General features: G+C 38.3%; 1 pseudogene; it reads right to left on the bottom strand.

Annotated features, from left to right (window-relative positions):
* Positions 1 to 2933: 2933 nt before the first annotated feature.
* Positions 2934 to 3569, bottom strand: LOC149845861 (NDR1/HIN1-like protein 26 pseudogene; annotated as a pseudogene).
* Between the last annotated feature and the right edge of the window lie 9597 nt (positions 3570 to 13166).

The raw sequence follows: 13166 nt of genomic DNA, 5'->3' as shown, positions 1-13166 counted from the left end.
ATCCAATTTTGTCTTTATGCCTTCTCTACAACTGTCTATTTGATTAATCGTCTACCTAGTCCAACCTTCGCCACCAGTCTCCCATTAAAATTCTACTTAATCAAGACCTAAATTATACCTTTTTAAAATATTTTGGATGTGTGTATTACTATACCTAAACCCTTATCAGGCTCATAAATTAGATTTCAAGTCCTCTCATCATATTTTTCTTAGCTACAGTCCTAATTACCACATAAATCTATGCCTAAATCCCACTAACCAAAAAGTCCTTGTCTCTCGTTAGGTTATTTTTTATGAAAACTCCATTCTTTTTCAAAATCGGCATCCCTTGCTTGGAACCGACCACACACTCGTGGTGAAGATCTCCTTTTTTCTACCAAATAACACCCCACTGCTCATTGTCTAGAGTCCAATGACTCTCCACCTTCTGGTTTGTCAACCACACCTCCTAACTCTTCTATTTTCTTTGAACCTCTTTCACTACCTGACGTGGGGTCAATCACCTTACTTGACCCTCTTCCTCCTCCTCATACTCATCATATGTTTACCCATACACATGATGGAACACTTAAGCTCAAGCTTTTCCAAGCAACCAAGCACCCTTTTCCTATTGCCTTTCTCTTTAAATTGTTCACAAACATTGAACCCACTATCTTTAAACAAGCTCAAGCTTAGTCTCATTGGTGTTATGATATGCAGATAGAGTTTTCTGCACTACTAAAAAATGAGACTTGGACCCTTGTCCTCTCGTGATCCATCCCAGAACCTCATTAGATGTAAATGAATCTATCACATTAAAAGGAATGATGATGGTTCTCTTGAGACATATAAAGCTCGTCTTGTTGCCCAAGGCTTTCATCCGGATGAGTGAATTGATTACTTTAAAACATTTAGCCATGTTATCAAACCTCCTATTATTCACATTGTCCTCTTTGTGGCTCTCGATCAGCATTGGCATGTTCACCAACTTGATATTCACAATACATTCCTTCATGGGTCTATTAATAAGGATGTTTACATGGAACAACCACCAATATTTTGAGATTCTCGCTTCCCTCACCATGTGTGTAAGCTCAATCAAGCACTCCATGGCCTCAATCAGGCACCTCATGTGTGATACCAATATCTGAGTAATGCTCTTGTGAGTAATGGTTTTGTTGAATCTTAGGCAAATGCCTCTCTTTATTTTGTGCAAACCTAATTTAACTGCTTATATCCTGGTATATGTTAATGGCATTCTACTTATGATGTTGTTCGGTCCTTAATTAATTGCATCAATCAAAGTTTTGCTTCTCTTACCTATCAAGACCTTTTCTCGATGAATCAGGTATGTCAATGCATGCATCAACCAACTGTCGAACATTGAAATGTAGTGAAAAGGATTATGTGATATCTTAAGGAGACCATTTATTATGGACTTCTGATAAGACCTTTCACCTCTCTCTCTCTCTCTCTCTCTCTCTCTCTCTCTCTCTCTCTCTCTCTCTCTCTCTCTCTCTCTCTCTCTCTCAGATGCTTACTAGGCTGGTTCCCCGGATGATAGAAAATCTATTCATAGATATGTTGTATTTCTTGGTCACAACATTATCTTATGGAGCTCAAAGAAGCAACATGTGGTGGCACGTTCCAACACAAAGGCCGAATACAGAGTTGTTAATTGCCAATGCAACAACCAAAATTTCTTGGGTTCATGCCCTATTTCGAGAACTTAGCATCCTTGTTCACTCTTCGCCTACTCTCTGGTGCGACATTGTTTTTGTCACTTACCTAGATGCAAACTTCATCCTTCGCAGTCATAGCAAACATATTGAAATTGATTTACACTTTGTTTGGGACCACATTGCCAAAGGAAAACTCAAGGTATCTCACATTCTTTCACCCGATCAAGTTGTAGATGTCCTCACTAAAGCACTTACGATCCCACGGTTTCAATTTCTATGATCCAAACTCAACGTTTGTTTTGGGCCATTGCGTTTGCGGGAAGATGTTAGACTACCATATTTAGATCCGTTACTCAAGTCCAAATCTAGCACCAAGAACAATCCAAAAATTTACACTCAACAAGAAGTCCTCTGCATCAACGAGTCCAATAAAGCAAATGAAGATATCAAGGAGTTCAAGAAAGACAAACAAGATCAAGATTGTTCCAAAGAAGAAACCATGGGACTCTCACATAAGAAAATGTCCCGGTGTTCACGTCCTAATGAGACTCTTCAGGCCATGATTCTTGGCTACTTGTATGTCATATATATATATATATATATATAAAAAGATTAACCTTCGTGAGTAAGAACATTGAGGTGAAGGGTCGTGAACGTAGGATCTCTCATAACCGAACCATGTTAAAATAGTGTGCAATGTGTGTGGCTGTGTTCTCGCTCCGTTTAATTTTTGGCATTACATGAAAAGCCATGAAATTTGCACTACTGGTTCAATAATTAAAGGGAAAGGTGACCAAAATTAACAGATTCCTTGCTAACAAAGTAAAAGAAAGTAACTGTACTGAGGAGTCATTCCAAAAGCTTTTATTTACTTAGGAGAGAATCTCATCATCACAAGCATCAAAAGTAGCATGGAGCCCTCATCATCATGTCCCCCCTCTATTAATCTAACTAATGTCCTCGTAACTTATACTCTCTATTTCTGCAAACATTAAGATGCTTAATTTCATGTTTATCATGGTTTTAGTACGATGAAAAGTACACGCATTGGTAGACATCTAGCCAACAAGGCGAACTCGCTTTTTTGTTATTACAGTAACAATGTTCTATTATTTTGTTTTCTTTCCCTCCTTTTGTTTATTTAATATCTAAAAGTCTCTTCAACGACACTAGAACCAAAACGAGAAGAAGACTATTACCAACAACACTGAACTACACTTATGCATCATTAAGAGTACACATTAACAGAAACTACAAGCCAACCCTCCATACTCAAACTGTTGAATGGCACTGTGAGCCAGGCATCAAACTGATATAGCTACCGGAAGCACTAATTTTGTTGTAAGCCATGAATGCATCACACTCCACCTCCAGATTGTTGTGACTAGAAGCCCAGGTGCCCACTTTCCACCTCTCTCTCCCTGTCAACTTCACATTCACCAGAAATTTTCCAGCTGACTGATCGGCACCCATGTCATAACCAAAAGAAGGATATACAGGAACCGAGTTCCCCGCTAACAATGAAGATAAAACATTGACATCATCATGGCCTTGGTAGAAAGGAGGGAAAGAGGAGTGTACAGTAATCTGCTGTCCCTTGTAGGCAACATAAGCTTCAAGCTTATCATAGTAGATTCCCACTCTCTGATTTGGGTTCTTGGTGACCAGAGTGACCTGCATGGCTGAGGTGAGAAGATGCTGGCTTGAGAGATTCATCTGATAGATGACAGCATCTTGTAGAGAGAACTTGGGCTTAGAAGGATGAAGGGTGTACCAAATGAGAATAATGATCATGATTATGCAGGCAATGAAAGAGAAGACGAGAGAGAGTTTCTTGAATAGCTTCTTCCCATAGCTGACTTGTTTGTTGGAGCAAGGCTTTGGAGATGTTATCAGATAGTTTGACATTGGTTGAGAGGAGGGACAGGGGAGTGGGGTTGGGATGGGTGCGGTGGAAGGAAAGATGGAGAAAATAATACAAAGTGTGCAGTAAGGAAAGTGGTGGCTTGGGGGGTTATCAAAAAGAAGATATGGCCAAGCAACAATTCTTTGGCCCTCTCCTTTGATCGGTAGCTCCGGTTTGATGAAAGCGAAGGTGGGTTTATCTCGTGTACGTTTCCATTCCATAAGATTCTTGTGGAGATTAGAACTGAGATTGGGTTTATACTAATAGATGCAAGGATATCTTGTTTTGGAATAAAGTGGGGACGCTTTTAGAATAATTGAAAAAGTGAAGCGCTAATGCGTTCTTTGTTTAGAATAGAGAGTTTGGTGCAAGTGGGAATTGGGGTGGACACGCCTGACGAACCAAATCAAGAAGGGCATGGATTGTGGCATCACATCCATCTCTTTGGCAGAGTGCTCAAGCGTGGATGGACATAACATACCACATTTACTGGCGCACCTTGTCAAACGAATGTCTGGCGGAGGTTTGCGCCAGACTAGGGACACACGGTGACGGAAATTTGTGCCAGAAAAACTTTCAGCGGCAAAAGTCTTTTTCGCCAGTGAATGCATTACCAGTTGAACATTTACTGCACTTTGTAGCGCCAGTAAATCCCCCTTTATTTGTAGGAGGGCCTCAGGATGAACCACAGTTAACAACCACTAGATTGAGCCCCCCCCACACACCCCGCATCATGATAGTCTCTGATAGGGAGAGCAGATCCAGCGGTCGTGCCCGAGTACTTTTCCAAAGCATTCAAGCCCCCAAAACACAGCACATGTTGCCTGCTCCCCGCACCACCCATGCCATAAACACTGTTAATAATGTGTTTTTAGGAGTTGCCGAACATACCAATGGCTTTCAAAATCGCTGGTGTATTTAAGGATTTTTGTGAAAAATCTCCATTATTTTTAACAGTTTCAAGAATTTCCTAAAATATCTTTCTTATTTAACGAACTTTGGAGAAAGTCGTTGTGTGTTGAGCGATTTTCAAAATCACTGGTATGTTTAGCAGTACCTTGGTAGGATACTTGGCCCAATCCTGGATCACGCCTCCAAATAAGATCGAGGGCTCCGTGAATCTGTTTATGCATGGTACTATGGCTACCAAAAGCTTATTAAAACTGCAAAGTTAACTTTGTAAAAATGAAACCACACACTTCTTACATGCTTCCAAAACTTTGAGAGGTTCACCTTCAAAGAATTGAGAGCTTGCTTTTTACAATATGTATGTTGAAGATTCATTTTCCAATAGCAGTGACGTTTCTTGCCGCTATTGGTCTATTTTATCATGGCTATAGGTCTATAACGATGACAAATAATGACTGCTAATTTTTTGCCTAAGTTGAGTATTAATGGTGACATTTATAGGTCATGGTTAATATGTGACCCAACACCGAAAATAAATCTCAACGAAACTCGGAACACCACTAGCAGTGACCCACCCTCTAACAGTGACTTATCTATAACGGTGATATTTTTGTATCATCATTATAGCCTGTAACAGGGATAATTAATTCACCATTATAGTCTATAACGATGAGAAGTCATCATTTTAGGCTATGTTAGCGACAATTACATCGTGATTATAGGTTGTAACGATGACATAATGTTAAGGCCTATAACAACGATGCAAAAATATCGGTGTTATAAGCCTTAAACCTATAAAAATAAAATTTTATATTAGTTTTAAAAAAAAAAATACATTACATTACATTACATTACTCAAAATATACATTCATTCAAATGTAAACATACACTTCTCCAACCTCTTCAAACATTCAACTTCAAACATACAACATTCTCAAATATTCAACTTCAAACATATATTCAAATATAAACATACACTTCAAAAGACAAACACACTTCTCCAACCTTCTCAAACCTTCATTCTCCTCAACCCTCTCAAACATTAAACTTCAAATATACATTCAAATAAGCAATCTTGTATTTCATCTCATGCTTAACGTTAGCATTTTCGCAAGAGTTTTTCAAAAAAACTATGCAAATATATATCTCATGTGCCACAGGTGTTTTCGATCATGCAAGGTTTTGATGGTTGCAAAAGTAAAGAAAAAAAATTAAAAAAGAAGATCCTGAACATGGGCACTTCCCTTAAGGGTTCCAATATGCTTGACTTCTAATTGGGTTGGACTTGGGTGTTCTAGTTTTCGAAATTGGATCTTTATTGGTTTTAATTCTAACGAAAGGACCAATATTTATTTTTTATATTACTCTTAGTTGTGAACTACCCTATCAGTTATGTCAGGAAAAACTAGAAAAGGATTGTTGTCCAAATAAAATACACGAGTTGTATGGAAAATACCGAAAACTGTTTATGAGGAAATCATTTGCGGGATGATGAGCCATTTTTTTGGTTTAATGGTTGTGGATTTGTGGTCAATTTGCAAGAAGTTTTGTATTGTTAATGTATGAATTATGTTTAATCATGTATGATATACTGTTAGGAAAAAATCATTTAAATTTCAATTTGGTTTGCATAGTTTCGCTATTATGCCTAACCAGCCTAACACACGTCCGATAAATCGTTTGTATCTCTCCGTCTGGAAGAGTTTTATGAACGATTTAATGTGTTGAAAAGCTAACAAAATTTTATAAAATTCATAAAATTTTGGGCTTTGTTCTCAGATTGTGCACAAAAAAGTGATAGAAGCGAGCACTAAACTGGTCGTATCTCCCTCATTTGAAGGAATTTTTATGAGCGATTTGTGACATAAAAAAGATGACAAAATTTTCTACATTTTATAAAAATTGAGCTTTGTTCCCAAACTGTACACAACACTGTAACAGTCAGAACAACAGGTCAGTTTGGGACACAGCGAGTTTTGAACTGACTAAGGACTGGAACAACAGTTAATGCAATGCATGAATGGTTTTTGAATTTTGTTTTTAAAGATTTATTGAAAATGTAAATACAATTCCAACATTGATATTATGAAGGTGTTGAATGCCCAAATAGGGTATAAACTGAATAAGACATTCGCTGCACATATATGCCTTATTGCAAATTATGATCGAAATGAATGAAACATGCATTGCATATTATGAGAACGTGTATGGATGCTTTTAATTGTATAAGGACAATGTCTATTGATGAATGTTTAAAATTTAAAATGTTAAAAATGCACAATGGTGTATGACTTGATTGGCATTGCAACTATGCATCCATGAGCCTGGAAGGAGGCTTGAATCTTTAATTAGATGTATATTATGCATAAAACAATTGCATGGACTTAACGAATTAAAAAGGTTAAGCATGTGACACTAAACTGTTGATGCTTATAATGCGAGGGTAAGCGGTACATATTGGTTTCATAGATATTATTTTTTAGTATGGAAGGTTATTCCTATTTAGATAGACATGACATGCATCATTTAAAAAAAAAACTAATTACAGATAATTAAGTCACGCATGCAAAATGACCTTTTGTTCTGCAATAGTAAGTGCATGCATATTTATTTGTTCATGCATAAATTTTCAACTATCTATGATTGAAAATTTGTTGGTGCATTATGATGATTTGTATGAATGAATTGATGATTGTTCATTTGCATGTATGAGTTGTAGGAATATTATTTTGCATATTGGTTTTAATTTACGAGTATTGAATAGTACTTTCTACCAGACTTTCATGAATTTAACCCATTTTATAGGGTTTTAGTTGAAGTATGGTGTATAATTGTAGAACCGATACAGAATGCTTTGGGTAGCATTGAGAGCCAGTCTTTTTCTTTCCCAAGAATAGTTTTAGAAAAACCATTATTGTTACTTTTTATTTGAAAATACTCTGTTGTACATTTTAAATTATTAGAACCAAATTAAATTTTAAGTAATGAATGTTATTCATATTTTAATTTAGTTAAGAAAAAAAGTTTTTCCATTATTTTTTTTTTAGAAATAAAATAAAAATATTTTAAGTTAAATTTTTTTGGAGTTACAAAATGAATTCAGACTCCAAAACAACTCCACAAGTCGCAACATTCTTCGCATGTGAATGGATCTTATTTTTTGAGAAGATACTTCTTTCATGTTTCATTGGTTCTCTTTTGTCCAGAAATGTCTGCAAAGAGTTGGCAATGTGTATAGTTGCATCAGAATCAATCTACCAGCTATTCAATGAAACATGAACTAAATTTCACCCATGATAAATGAATGACTTATTACATTTCTTCTTGAGTCATTTCTTATGTTTCATGCAATCTACTTTCTTATGTCCCTTCTTATTACAGAATAAGAACTTTATAGAAGAACCCTCAATCTAGGATTTGACATTCACCTAAGAGTTAGAACTCTCTTCAGAGGTTTTCTTCTTGCTTTCTTCTTGAATGAACTTTTCTTTGTCCCTAACCTATACTTTGGGTGATAAGAAGTTATATGTGCACTTTGCACTTTGCACTTTCTCACCCGTCAATATTTTTTTTTCTTCAACACACTTAGTTAAAAGGTCATTAAAGGACCACTCATTATTATGTATATTATAAGAGTTTTTAAAAGGTTTGTATTCTATAGGCAATGAGGTCATAATCAAACGCACTAGGAAGGAGTTAGAAATAGTGAGCTTCATGTCATTAAGTTGAAATGAAATATTTTTTATTTCCAAAATGTGGTGCGGAATGTAACTATCTCCAGAATATTTCATAGATACCAACTTGGACATGATGGTACTGACCCTAGCCTTATTAGAACTGACGAATTGAGACTCAATGGTTTTCAAAAATTCTTTCACTATCCTGTAATGACGGATGCCATCTTGAATATTCTTAGTCACTTGTGATTGTAAAAGCAACAAGCTAAGCTTATTTGAGTTCTCCCACTTCTCATAGTCAGTCTTCTTATCAATTGTATTTTGCTCTGTAGGAGTGGAAGATTCATCAGTTTTTAAAGCTAAATCTAGGTCTATGTATCACAAAGTGAACAACACAATTTATTTTCAATCAAAAAAATTTGATCCATCTAAAATGGGGATATAGCTAGAACTGTCAATGATCAATGAACCTGGTATTGTAAGAAAAAAAAACAAATAAGTGCCCATACAAGATTCATATTGAAAAGGTAAACATGAGACCCTTTATCATTCACCTTTTCTAAGGCAAGTATAATAGGGTCATTATGGTTTTACTTTAGTAAAAATAATAATACTCAAAGATGCTTCACCTTCTCAATTCTTAAGAAACTAGTAGATCATGTAACCAGTGGCATGCAATTTGGCACTATACCTTTGGGTACGAACATGCTTCATGGGTTAGTGTACATACCTACTATTATGACTTTTATGAATTTGGAACACAATGATTTGCCTTTGGGTAGAATCATTACTTTATAAAGTCACATACAATCACAATACCAAATTTTAATCTCAACACGATCCAAAAAACTCTCAATCAACACGACCCAGATCACTTTGGTGATTGTAAAAGTGAGTTGATCAAGATTTTTTCCCCTAACTATATTCATATTGCAAAGCATGCTACAATACATATATTATGAATTCAATCATAATCTCATGCTTAAATATCATGTACAACTCAAAATAATCATAAAATGTACATAATATCATGTTAAAATCACACATTCATGATAAAAAAACATATAAAAGTATAAGAGAAATGACAAAAGCATGTTATTACAGGTAATAACCAAAATTGGTTTGAAAACGGCCTTGAACATGTCCTGAAAGACCATGAATTGGTCTTCTACTTTAAAGGGTTAATAGAGTCTGGTTCATGACTTGATATGACCCATAACACGGTACCTAGGTGAAATCCCATGGATCCAGACCCGGTTTGCCAAACCGAACCCCCGACCCGAGCCGGATTTAGTCCCGGTTTGCTAAACTGAACCCCCATCCCGGGTTGGATCTAGGCCTGGTCTGCCAATTTGGACCCTAGACCCAAGCCGGATCTAATGATCTAGGCTTGGTCCACCTGAAAAAAGGGCACCCGGATTGGGTTCTAGATCAGGTCACCAACCGAAAACCAAGTCCCAAGTCTAGGTCCTAGATAGGCCCCGAGCATGTCAAGCACAGATTCAGTCCACCTGAAACCCTAGTACTGGGTCTGGGTTCAAGATCGAGTCCCACCAAGTCAGTCTCAAACCCGATCCATTCGAAACCTTGGTATTGGGTCTGAGTTTAGGACTGAGTCCCACTAGGTTAGGCTCAGACCCAGTCCACCCAGAACTTGGGTACTGCGTCCGGGTCCACCGAGTTGGCGATTAACTATAGCTATAGTGGTACAGTGAATCCCAACCCCCATCAGGATAACTTTTTTTTTAGGGTTACGTCCCCTCCCTCTTGCCTTTACCGCCTCCACCAGTAGCAGCTGCCATTGGCGGCCGACCATGACTACCGGTGGCCAACCGTTGCCGGTCTCAACCATCTACTAATGACTACAACAGAAAAAAAGAAAGTAATAAAAGGAGGGATGACGCTAACTATGTCCTAGCTCTCGACGACTATGCTTGTTGGCGGCGACTACCGCTAGCCTCAGTGGGGCCTTCATGACGTCAGCTATAGGCTTGCAGGCAGTGGATCGCCGATCAACACCTCCCCCCTCACCGATGACATTCAAATCCGAATGGGAGAAGAAACTGACAATGAATCTCCCCCCTCTCTCTCTCTTATACGTCGATGATTGACGTTGATGTTCAGACCCAGTTGGTAATCGACGGTCGATGCTGACTCAAACTCGAGTGGCATGGACTTGATGAAAAAGGAGAGAAACAAGAGGGATATTTCCATGAGCATGACATGGATGATGCACCCACAACCATAACACATGTAGGAGCAACGTAGTATAGGCCCATAACCCAATGTTAGAATAAAAGACCAGAAGAATGCCAATTACCGGGAGCGACCATTGTTGATCTGAACAATGCTTCAGTGGATGTGGGTTGTCGGCGTTCTCCTCAATCAATCAATGCCTTTGATCAACCCAGGTCATCAAGTCAATAGGTGAGTAGGACCCTTGAAGCCCAGAGATTGAGAGAAACCAGTATCACTTAGCACTCATTATATTTTAGTGGTGATTTATATAGTGGGAGGATTATGTAGTGGGAGGTTTTCATACATAGACAGTTATGTGACCTCTTAACATTTTTATAAATGTTCTGTAACTGAAACCTCCAAATCTGAAAACCTTACGTCTTCCTTTGATGTGCCCATGTTGGTCACATCAAGTTGGATCCCATCCAAAGTCCAACATTATGTCCTTCCTCATTTTTCTGATTAAAGAATCCACCCATCCATTAAAGGAGAGGTTTGAGAGTTTCTTCTTTGGTTGTTTGGATCCCAAAAGCACTTACGAAGAGGAACCAAATAAGACAATGTAGAAGGTATCCAAATTTCCTAAATGCTTTCCTAAGTTTCTTGGTATCCATAATAATCCTTTCAAGGTTGTAGAATTCTACTATCTTGACTCCAATATCAAGATTGAGTTTCCCAGAATTATCAGCATGCATCCTTCGCTAAAATTTTCCCTCTTCCTTTTCTTCTTCAGTACAGTTAAGTGTAACATTAAGAACATTTCAAATGGAGTACAATCCTTGGTCATGGGAATATTTTCTTTGGTGTGAGATCTTCGTGTTCTGATATATACACACAACACTCACACGCACACGCAGACTTTTCGTGTGAGCCTGTGTGTGAGAGAGAGAGAGAGCCGAACTATAACCACCAACATTACGAAACGAAAACAGGTTCAACCAACATTGAACCTACCGGGAAACCAAACACGGGCCCAAAACATGCCAAGGAGCCCCAAAAAAGGGAAAAAAAGAAAAGGAGAGATGCAAGGAGAAAAGGAAGAAAGAAACAAGAAGCAAATACAGTTAGGCGACGAGCATCACCCAGGATCATGAATGGTCCCTGGAGGCAGATGGTGTTGCAGATCAGGGATGTTGATGCGGAGAATGGCGTATATGTCCGCCAAAATAAGGTTCACCATTTTGTTGAACACTGCCGGAATATGCCGAAAAATAGCGTTGTTGCGAGTCATCCATACGGCCCACCATGACGAGAGAAGCCACGTTCGCCAAATAATACGCCATTTGTTGCAATGACGAACTGGTTGAGGACCCCACAACAAATCATTGGTGAACGATTCCTGACGCACGCTGACCCCCGGCTTATTCCAAGTCACCTTAAAGATGTTTTGAAAAACAGAGCACTCCCAAAAAAGGTGAAAGGCAGATTCTTCAGCCGCCTCACACAACACACATTTACTCGGCAGATGAAAACCGATGGATTTGAGGAAGTTGTCAGTCTGCACCCGATTGTGTAAGATTAGCCACGCCAGGAAACATGATCTCGGAGTGGGACCCTTGCCCCAGATCAGGTTCGTCGGAAACCGGTCCACCCCCGACGGAAGGAGAGCGAGGTAGCCTTCTTTAGAGCGAGAGAGTGCATGTGTTAGTCCAGTTGGGTAACTCCTTGTTCCTGTTATCTGTTTGGCTTTGCTAATTGTCTTTCTCAAAAAAAAAAATGTACAGATTGGCTTTGCTGTTGTTTCGAGCATGATGGTCATTTACTATAGAGAGTGAATGGGTCTAATCTGTGTTAAAAATAATAGTTTTCATCTCTCTCTAATTTATGGGTCTGATCTATGTTTTTTAGTTGCGTGCTTGTGTCTACGTACGTGCCTGCGTGTCAGTGTGCATCGAACTTTCGTTTTATTATTTTTTTAAAACATCACCCTTTACTGGGATGAAAAAAATGCGGGCTTTATTAGCGAAAAAATGGCCAAAAATAACATCTTTACTGGCACAATTTTGTGCCAAAAAATAAATTTTGAGAAAATCTCTTTACTTTCAAACTATTTTTATTGTCGCTAATTTAGCAGCAGACTTACTAGCACTTATTGATGTATTGACAGTGCCAGTAAAAGTTTTTACTAATGAAATTTCTTGTAGTGGATCTTGTTGATACGATGGTGGTGATTGTTGACTCATGAAACAAGAGCGTTACTATTGCCCCCACCGCAAACAAACTGGTGAACGTTGTCTCCACCCCCATTTCATCACCCTGTATTCCGAAATGAGGTGTACCATAGTTTAAAAACTTGGTAGGTTGACCCGGTGACTCGGTTGGACTCCGCCTGGATTGCCCAGTCTTTTAGTCAAAAAACAGGTGTAACTTAGCTGACTCGGCTGAGTCATGACAGTTATGCTATGACTCGGCCGAGTCATGCATATATATATATATATATATATATTATATAAAATATCATATAATGTATATTATATATAATGTATTGGTAAAATATTATAATATATATATAATATATATGTATATTTATATAGTTTATATAAAATTAACATGACCCGACGGAGCCATGAGTCACTTAAGGATGGGCGGAGTCACGAGTCACTGGGTTTTAAAACCTTGAGTTGTACAAAATCATCGATGTGGTGTAGGGATGGCACTGGACGGGAGTGGGGGACAAGGTCTCCACCCCCGCCCCGTTTCAAAATCCGAACCTTCATCCCCGCCTTCATCCCCGCACGGCCTTCATCCTCGTTTTATGTCCTCCATCCCCGGTCC

This window comes from Nuphar pumila, chromosome 2 (assembly GCF_984573655.1).
Source record: "Nuphar pumila chromosome 2, dmNupPumi1.hap1.1, whole genome shotgun sequence".
Classification (NCBI taxonomy): domain Eukaryota; kingdom Viridiplantae; phylum Streptophyta; class Magnoliopsida; order Nymphaeales; family Nymphaeaceae; genus Nuphar; species Nuphar pumila.
This window is presented reverse-complemented; position numbering and strand designations above follow the sequence as displayed.